Source organism: Arachis hypogaea, chromosome 14, assembly GCF_003086295.3.
Source record: "Arachis hypogaea cultivar Tifrunner chromosome 14, arahy.Tifrunner.gnm2.J5K5, whole genome shotgun sequence".
NCBI lineage: Eukaryota > Viridiplantae > Streptophyta > Magnoliopsida > Fabales > Fabaceae > Arachis > Arachis hypogaea.
In genome coordinates, this window is record NC_092049.1 from 30,554,923 (window position 1) to 30,564,824 (window position 9,902).

General features: G+C 40.7%; 1 non-coding gene across 1 annotated transcript; it reads left to right on the top strand.

Annotated features, from left to right (window-relative positions):
- The first annotated feature begins 9,581 nt into the window (after positions 1–9,581).
- Positions 9,582–9,689, top strand: LOC112745400 (small nucleolar RNA R71). The gene has a single exon (XR_003173331.1). It is a non-coding gene; the product is annotated as a small nucleolar RNA R71 (small nucleolar RNA).
- Positions 9,690–9,902: the final 213 nt, after the last annotated feature.

Sequence of the window (9,902 nt, forward strand, 5' to 3'; positions counted from 1 at the left end):
CAATATTGAGGTATGCGTCATTATGTATGTTACTTTGGAATTTTGTGTAGGTTGATGAAAAAATCATTGAAACTAGATTATTAGCTAGAGTTTTGTGTCTGGTGTAGGTAGATGTTTTTAGAATGCTCTGTTTTCACAGAGGGGAGAAGGGTATTTCTAATCGCAATGTCAACGATATAGCTATTTCAAACATTTCTTGTTTGTGTTGTACTATGATCTACTGACTCTATTATTAATAGTGTGAAACTACATGTTAAAATTGTTTACTTTTGTTTATGGTGCAGATAAAAAAATTAATGGATATCATGTTTCATCATAGTAGAATGTTTAAGAGGAATGCTGATGGAATATTGATTTACTCACCTGACAATAGAAATTGCTTAGGAGATTTAGATGAGGATACACTTGATTTTTTTTTGTGAGAAACTGTTTCAAAGAGTTCAGGTATGACAAGGTAGTTGAGTGTTAGTGGCTGGCTTCGGAGAGGAGCTTGGAGGTTCGACTAAGAGCTCTAACAAGTGATGATGAGTTAAGGAAGATGTGCTTCCATACATAGAGGAATGATGGAGTATTGTTTATGTTTATTTTAAACATGGAGTGTCCACACCAGAAGTGTTAGAGGGAAAGGAAGTTTTGGTGTGTTAGAATGGTGAAGTACAAGAAGTTTCCAAGGGTGATTTGAAGACTAACCAAAACCCACCTATGGATACCTCAAATCAAACCCCAAAAGACAAATCAAATTTGGATTCAGTTTCCAACTCAAACTAAGTAACCTAAACCCCACTCCAAACCCAATTTTTCCTCCTCCAAGCCCCATACCAAACAAATCCACTGCTAACCCGAACCCACCTCAAATCCTATTAATGATGACCCCAACTCCATGGCAAATCCTGAGAATCCCAAACCAAAGACTAAACCCAATCCGAAACCCAATAAGAAGCCCAACCTAACTCTCATGGTCAAACATAAGCAGAATCCCAATCCAAAGTCCAACATGAATCTGAATCCCAACAAAGATCAATCGAAGCCCAAGTCCACTTCCAAAATGATACCTAAACCCAAATTTAACCCACCTAAGAAGATTACAAGATCTCAAGCAAATGGATGTTGGGAGAAGGTCTGCTAATAAAGGCAAGCAAGTTCTTCATGTGGATTTAACTGCAAATGAATCAACTAGTGATGATGAGAGTTTAGAGGATACATGTTATGTGCCAGCGCAGGAGGCTAGCTCTAGTAAGGAAGATGACTTAGTTGCAAGAATTTTGAAACCAAAGAGGAGAGAGGTCAAGAAGAGGACAAGCATATCGGCTATGGCTAAAGGAAATGAGAAGATAAGAAAGGAGATATGCAAGTTGATGATGCAATTGTCAAAGATGTTTCAGATGTAAAAGTGGACCTGGGTTTTGTGGAAAATCCAGGGGAAGGAATTATGTATGAAGCTCTCAAACCAGGTGTAGAATCTGATGATGCTAACTATATCACTCAGAGAAAACGAAAACTCCTCCTAATTATGAGGATGAATTAGAATTTGATGGGGAATCAGATGAATTTTTCATCTTCAAAGAGGGTGTAAGATTTGGTGAGCTAAAACTTTAGGTGGGAATGAAATTCAACACCAACCAAGAGTTCAGAGAGGTTGTGCGAGAGTTTATGATACAAGAGGGTAGGTGGATGAAGTTCATTAAAATTGATAGCATTAGGTGTCGGATAGTGTCACAAGAGGAAGAGTGTTGTTGGGTTGTGTATGCCTCAAGGGATCATGAGGACTCTTGCTAGAAAATCAAGACATTTTATGATGATCATACATGTCCAAAGAAAAATTCTAACAGGGATGCAAGCAGAGCATGATTGGTTAGTATGGTTAAAAAGTTAGGAAGTACCCTAACTTCAAGCAATGTTTTAGAAGATGTATGTTTGCTTGAGTGGTAGCAAGAACAGGTTTAAAGTAGGGTGTCGACCTTTAATTGGACTGGATAGTGTATTTCTAAAGACACAATTTGGAGGGTAGATATTATCACCGATGGTGCAAGATGGAAATCATCATATTTATGTGATTGCTTGGCCTATAGTTAACATTGAAAACAAGGAAGATTGGAAATGGTTTCTGTTCTAAGCAGAAAGTGTGGGACGAGTTTGATTTATTTTTTATAAGTTAGGGACTATTAATTAGTACGACATAATTAAGTGGTTAACATGTTTAATGATCACTTTGTTGTAAAATTGTTGTGTAGGGCTTGATCCTGCTGTCCAAGAGGTCATACCATAAGTCTATCATCGTTTTTGTGTATGGCACTTATGGCAAAATTTTAACAAATAATGGAAGGATCTTGAGCTGAGGAGACTCCTTTAGAAATGTGCGAGATCAACCACATTCCAAGACTTCGTGGATAATATGGACAAGATAAAGAATGTGATTGAGGAGGCATGGTCTTATCTTAAAAAGTGGCCGAGGGAATCATGGAGAAAGTCTCAATTCAGTCACAAGTCAAAGCTGGATAATATTTACAGCAATGCAATTGAGATTTTCAATGCAAGGATCAAGGAGCTTAGGAGCAAACCAATCATCACATTACTTGAAGAGATAAGGATGTTTATTATGAGATCAATTGCAAAGAACAAGGTAAAGTTAGGCAACCATGTTGGAAAATTTCCTCCTATGTGATGCGTGAGCATCTTATACCCTTTTCCCTAACAATTTCTAGTTGTTTTAAGTTAGATTTTATTGAGTTTTGTTATATTTTAGTGCAAAAATTCTCTTTAGATGCTACTTTGAGTTTTTGTGGTATTTTTAATGATTTTAGGTGAATTTCGGGTGAATTTGGCAGAGTTTTGTGCAACAACAAAGAAAGGATAGTAGATGCTGTCAACCCTGACCTTCTTGCATTCCAACAAGCATAACTTGAGTTATAGAGGTTGGTGCACGAAATTGTGATGTCCAAGCTCGAACAATCCCTGGCAACGTGAGCAACATGGTACGCGTAATCGTGATTACACTTTAATTACGTAAAATTCATGGCTCTTTCTTTCCCTGGCAGTGGCGCCAAGAACATGGTGCCAATACCATGGTTCACAACTTCGATACAACTAACCAGCAAGTGCACTGGGTCGTCCAAGTAATACCTTACGTGAGTAAGGGTCGAATCCCACGGAGATTGTTGGTATGAAGCAAGCTATGGTCACCTTGCAAATCTCAGTCAGGCGGATATAAAGTGATAATGGTGTTTTTGAATATTATATAATAAAATAGGGATAGAGATACTTATGTAATTCATTGGTAGGAATTTCAGATAAGCGAATGGAGATGCTTTCGTTCCTCTGAACCTCTGCTTTCCTGCTATCTTCATCCAGTCAGTCTTACTCCTTTCCATGGCTGGCTTTATGTGATACATCACCACTGTCAATGGCTACTTTCGGTCATCTCTCGGGAAAATGATCCAATGCCCTATCACGGCACGGCTAATCGTCTGGAGGCATCACCCTTGCCAATGGCTTCATCTTATCCTCTCAGTGAATAATATGCTCACGCACCCTGTCACGGCACGGCTATTCATTTGTCGGTTCTCGATCATGCTGGAATAGGATTTACTATCCTTTTGCGTCTATCACTAACGCCCTGCAATTGCGAGTTAGGAGCTCGTCACAGTCATTCAATCATTGAATCCTACTCGGAATACCACAGACAAGGTTTAGACCTTCCGGATTCTCTTGAATGCCGCCATCGTTCTAGCTTACGCCACGAAGATTCTGGTTGGGAGATCTAAGAGATATTCATTCTAGCTTATTTCAAGTAGAACGGAAGTGTTTGCCAGGCACGTGTTCATAGGGGAGAATGGTGATGGGCGTCACACATAATCATCACCTTCATCACGTTCTTCGGTGCGAATGGATATCTTAGAAGTGAAATAAGATGAATTGAATAGAAAACAGTAGTACTTTGCATTAATCCTTGAGGAACAGCAGAGCTCCACACCTTAATCTATGGAGTGTAGAAACTCTACCGTTAAAAATACATAAGTGAAGGTCCAGGCATGGCCGAGATGGCCAGCCCCCAAAATCTAAGAACAATGCGTTCAAAGATGATCCTAAGATCCTAAGATGATCAAAAGATGCCTAATACAATAGTAAAAGGTCCTATTTATAATAAACTAGCTACTAGGGTTTACATGAGTAAGTAATTGATGTATAAATCCACTTTCTGGGCCCACTTGGTGTGTGTTTGGGCTGAGCCTGAGTGTTGCACATGTAGAGGTCCTTCCTGGAGTTGAACGCCAGCTTTTGTGCCAGTTTGGGCGTTCAACTCTGGTTTTGGCTCCTTTTCTGGCGCTGGACGCCAGATTTGGGTAGAAAGCTGGCGTTGAACGCCAGTTTATGTCATCTATTCTTGGCCAAAGTATGGACTATTATATATTTCTGGAAAGCCCTGGATGTCTAATTTCCAACGCAATTGGAAGCGCGCCATTTCGAGTTTTGTAGCTCCAGAAAATCCACTTTGAGTGCAGGGAGGTCAGAATCCAACAGCATCAGCAGTTCTTCTTCAACCTCTGAATCTGATTTCTGCTCAAGTCCCTCAATTTCAGCCAGAAAATACCTGAAATCATAGAAAAACACACAAACTCATAGTAAAATCCAGAAATGTGAATTTATCATAAAAACTAATGAAAACATCCCTAAAAGTAACTAGATTCTACTAAAAGCATACTAAAAACTATGTCAAAAAGCGTATAAATTATCCGCTCATCACAACACCAAACTTAAATTATTGCTTGTCCCCAAGCAACTGAAAATCAAATAGGATAAAAAGAAGAGAATATACTATAAATTCCAAACTATATGTGAAACAGAGCTTCAATCATATGAGCGGGACTTATAGCTTTTTGCCTTTTGAATAGTTTTGGCATCTCACTTTATCCATTGAGGTTCAGAATGATTGGCATCTATAGGAACTTCAGATGTCGAATAGTGTTATTGATTCTCCTAGTTCAGTATGATGATTCTTGAACACAGCTTCTTTATGAGTCTTGGCCGTGGCCCTAAGCACTTTGTTTTCCAGTATTACCACCGGATACATAAATGCCACAGACACATAATTAGGTGAACCTTTTCAGATTGTGACTCAGCCTTGCTAAAGTCCCCAATTAGAGGTGTCCAGGGTTCTTAAGCACACTTTTTTTTTGCTTTGGATCTTGACTTTAACCGCTCAGTCTCAAGTTTTCACTTGACACCTACACACCACAAGCACATGGTTAGGGACAGCTTGGTTTAGCCGCTTAGACCAGGATTTTATTCCTTTTAGGCCCTCCTATCCACTGATGCTCAAAGCCTTGGGATCCTTTTTATTTGCCCTTGCCTTTTGATTTTAAGGGTTATTGGCTTTTTGCTCTTGCCTCTTGGTTTTAAGAGCTTTTGGCTTTTTCTGCTTGCTTTTCTTTCTATTTTTTTTCGCCTATTTTTTTTTTCTGCAAGCTCTGTTCTTTGCTGCTTTTTCTTGCTTCAAGAATCATTTTTATGATTTTTCAGATTATCAAATAACATGTCTCCTAGTCATCATTCTTTCAAGAGCCAACATATTTAACATTCTTAAACAACAACTTCAAAAGATATATGCACTGTTCAAGCATACATTCAGAAAACAAGAAGCATTGTCACCACATCAATATAATTAAGCTAAGTTCAAGGATAAATTCGAAACTCATGTACTTCTTGTTCTTTTGAATTAAAACATTTTTTTATTTAAGAGAGGTGATGGATTCATAGGACATTCATAACTTTAAGACATAGTTACTACTACTAATGATCATGTAATGAAGACACAAACATGGATAAGCACATAACATAGAAAACGAAAAACAGAAGAAAGAAGAACAAGGAATGAATCCACCTTAGTGATGGTGGCGTTTCCTTCTTGAGGAACCAATGATGTCCTTGAGCTCTTCTATGTCTCTTCCTTGTCTTTGTTGCTCCTCCCTCATTGCTTTTTGATCTTCTCTTATTTCATGAAGCATGATGGAGTGCTCTTGATGTTCCACCCTTAGTTGTCCCATATTGGAACTCAATTCTCCTAGGGAGGTGTTGATTTGCTCCCAATAGTTTTGTGGAGGAAAGTGCATTTGAGGCATCTCCGGGATCTCATGGTGATGAGCTTCATACGCCTCTTGAGCTCCATGAATGGGCTCTCTTGCTTGCTCCATCTTTTTCTTAGTGATAGGCTTGTCCTCTTTAATGAGGATATCTCCCTCTATGTCAATCCCAGTTGAATTGCATAGATGGCAAATGAGGTGAGGAAAGGCTAACCTTGCCATAGTGGAAGACTTGTCAGCCACCTTGTAGAGTTCTTGAGGTATAATCTCATGAACTTCCACCTCTTCTCCAATCATGATGCTATGGATCATGATGGCCCGGTCTATAGTAACTTCAGACCGGTTGCTAGTGGGAATGATTGAGCATTGAATGAACTCCAACCATCCTCTAGCTACAGGCTTGAGGTCCAATCTTCTTAGTTGAACCGGCTTGCCTTTGGAGTCAATCTTCCATTGAGCTCCTTCCACGCATATGTCCATAAGGACTTGGTCCAACCTTTGATTAAAGTTGACCCTTCTAGTGTAGGGGCGTTCATCTCCTTGCATCATGGGCAAGTTAAACGCCAACCTCACATTCTCCGGACTAAAATCTAAGTATTTCCCCCGAACCATTGTAACATAGTTCTTTGGATCCGGGTTCTTACTTTGATCATGGTTCTTGGTGATCCATGCATTGGCATAGAACTCTTGAACCATTAGGATGCCGACTTGTTGGATGGGATTTGTTAGAACTTCCCAACCTCTTCTTTGAATTTCATGTCGGATCTCCGGATACTCATTTCTTTTGAGTTTAAAAGGGACCTCAGGGATCACCTTCTTCTTGGCCACAACATCATAGAAGTGGTCTTGATGGGCTTTGGAGATGAACCTTTCCATCTCCCATGACTCGGATGTGGAAGCTTTTGTCTTCCCTTTCCCCTTTCTAGAGGATTCTCCGGTCTTAGGTGCCATCAATGGTAATGGAAAAACAAAAAAGCTATGCTTTTACCACACCAAACTTAGAATATTGCTCGCCTTCGAGCAATAAACAAAAGAATAGAAGAAGAAGAAGAAGAAATATGGAGAGGGAGAGGGAGATGTGGTTTCGGCCAAGAAGGGTGTAGAGGGGTGTCTTGTGTGAATTTGATGAAGAATGGAGGGCTTTATATAGGGAAGGGAGGGGGGGTTATGGTTCGGCCATATGGGTGGGTTTGGGTGGGAAATTGGTTTTGAATTTTGAAGGTAGGTGGAGTTTATGAGGTAGGTTTATGGGGAAGAGTGGATGGATGTGAGTGGTGAAGAGGTGATGGGGAAGAGAGTTTGAGGTAATTGGTGAAGGGTTTTTGGGGAAGAGTGTTTATGGGGTTGTGTGAAAGAGAGTGGTGAGAAGAAGTGAGTAGAGGTAGGTGGGGATCCTGTGGGGTCCACAGATCCTGAGTGGATCCTGTGGGGTCCACAGATCCTAAGGTGTTCAAGGATTTACATCCCTGCACCCATTAGGCATGTAAAAATGCCTTTGCATACAACTCTGGGCGTTCAGCGCCAGGTTGGTGGCCATTTTGGGCGTTCAACGCCCATTTGTGTGCCATTTCTGGTGTTGAACGCCAGAACCATGCCTGTTCTGGCATTCAGCGCCTAGAAGCTGCCCATTTTGGGCGTTCAGCGCCAGCACCATGCTCTGTTCTGGCGCTGAATGCCAGACAGTTGCTCCTCCAGGGTGTGATTTTTCTTCTGCTGTTTTTGATTCCGTTTTCAATTTTTATATTTATTTTGTGACTCCACATGATCATGAACCTATAAAGACATATAACTAAGGAAAATATAGTTAGATAAATAAAAATTGGGTTGCCTCCCAACAAGCGCTTCTTTAATGTCAATAGCTTGACAGTGGGCTCTCATGGAGCCTCACAGATGTGCAGAGCTTTGTTGAGACTCTCCAACACCAAACTTAGAGTTTGACTGTGGGGGCTCTGGTTAACTCTGCTTTGAGAGAAGCTTTTTCTGCTTCCTCTCCATGGTTGCAGAGGGAGATTCTTGAGTTTTAAACACAAGGGAGTCCTCATTCCATTGAAGGACTATTTCACCTCTGTCAACATCAATCACAGCTCTTGCTGTGGCCAGGAAAGGTCTTCCTAGGATGATGGATTCATCCTCTTCCTTTCCAGTATCCAGGACTATGAAATCAGTAGGGATGTAAAGGCCTTCAACCTTTACTAACACGTCCTCTACTTGTCCATAAGCCTGTTTTCTTGAACTGTCTGCCATCTCTAATGAGATTTTAGCAGCTTGCACCCCATAGATTCTCAGTTTCTCTATTACAGAGAGGGGCATGAGGTTTATTCCTGAACCAGGGTCACACAGAGCCTTAAAGATCGTGGTGCCTATGGTGCAGGGTATTATGAACTTTCCAGGATCCTGTCTCTTCTGAGGCAATGTCAGTTGATCCAGATCACTTAGTTCATTGATGAACAAGGGAGGTTCAACTTCCCAAGTATCAATGCCAAATAATTTGGCATTTAGCTTCATGATTGCACCAACAAACTTGGCAGTTTGCTCTTCAGTAACATCCTCATTCTCTTCAGAAGAGGAATACTCATCAGAGCTCACGAAGGGCATAAGGAGGTTCAATGGAATCTCTATGGTCTCTAGATGAGCCTCAGAGTCCTTTGGTTCCTCAGAGGGAAGCTCCTTATTGATCACTGGACGTCCCAGGAGGTCTTCCTCCTTGGGATTCACGTCCTCCACTCCCTTTGTAGGTTCGGCCATGGTGCTTATGTCAATGGCCTTGCACTCTCCTTTTGGATTCTCTTCTGTATTGCTTGGGAGAGTACTAGGAGGGATTTCAGTGATCCTTTTACTCAGCTGGCCCACTTGTGCTTCCAGATTTCTAATGGAAGATCTTGTTTCATTCATGAAACTTACAGTGGCCTTAGACAGATCAGAGACTAAGTTTGCCAAATTAGAAGTATTTTGTTCAGAGTTCTCTGTCTGTTGCTGAGTTGATGATGGAAAAGGCTTGCTATTGCTAAATCTGTTTCTTCCACTATTATTAAAGCCTTGTTGAGGCTTTTGATCCTTCCATGAGAAATTTGGATGATTTCTCCATGTTGAGTTATAGGTGTTTCCATAAGGTTCACCTAAGTAATTTACCTCTACTATTGCAGGGTTCTCAGGATCATAAGCTTCTTCTTCAGAAGATGCCTCTTGAGTACTGTTGGATGCAGCTTGCATTCCATGCAGACTCTGAGAGATCATATTGACTTGCTGAGTCAATATTTTATTCTGAGCCAATATGGCATTCAGAGTATCAACCTCAAGAACTCCCTTCTTCATAGGCGTCCCATTACTCACAGGATTCCTTTCAGAAGTGTACATGAACTGGTTATTAGCAACCATGTCAATGAGTTCTTGAGCTTCTGCAGGCGTTTTCTTTAGGTGAATGGATCCACCTGCAGAAGTGTCCAGTGACATCTTTGATAGCTCAGATAAACCATCATAGAATATATCCAGGATGGTCCATTCTGAAAGCATGTCAGAAGGACACTTTTTGGTCAACTGTTTGTATCTTTCCCAAGCTTCATAGAGGGATTCACCTTCTTTCTGTCTGAAGGTTTGAACATCAGCTCTAAGCTTGCTCAGCTTTTGAGGAGGAAAGTACTTGGCTAAGAAAGCCGTGACCAGCTTATCCCAAGAGTTCAGGCTGTCTTTGGGTTGAGAATCCAACCATAATCTAGCTCTGTCTCTTACAGCAAAAGGGAAAAGCATGAGCCTGTAGACTTCAGGATCTACTCCATTAGTCTTAACAGTATCACATATCTGCAAGAATTCAGTTAAGAACTGAAAAGG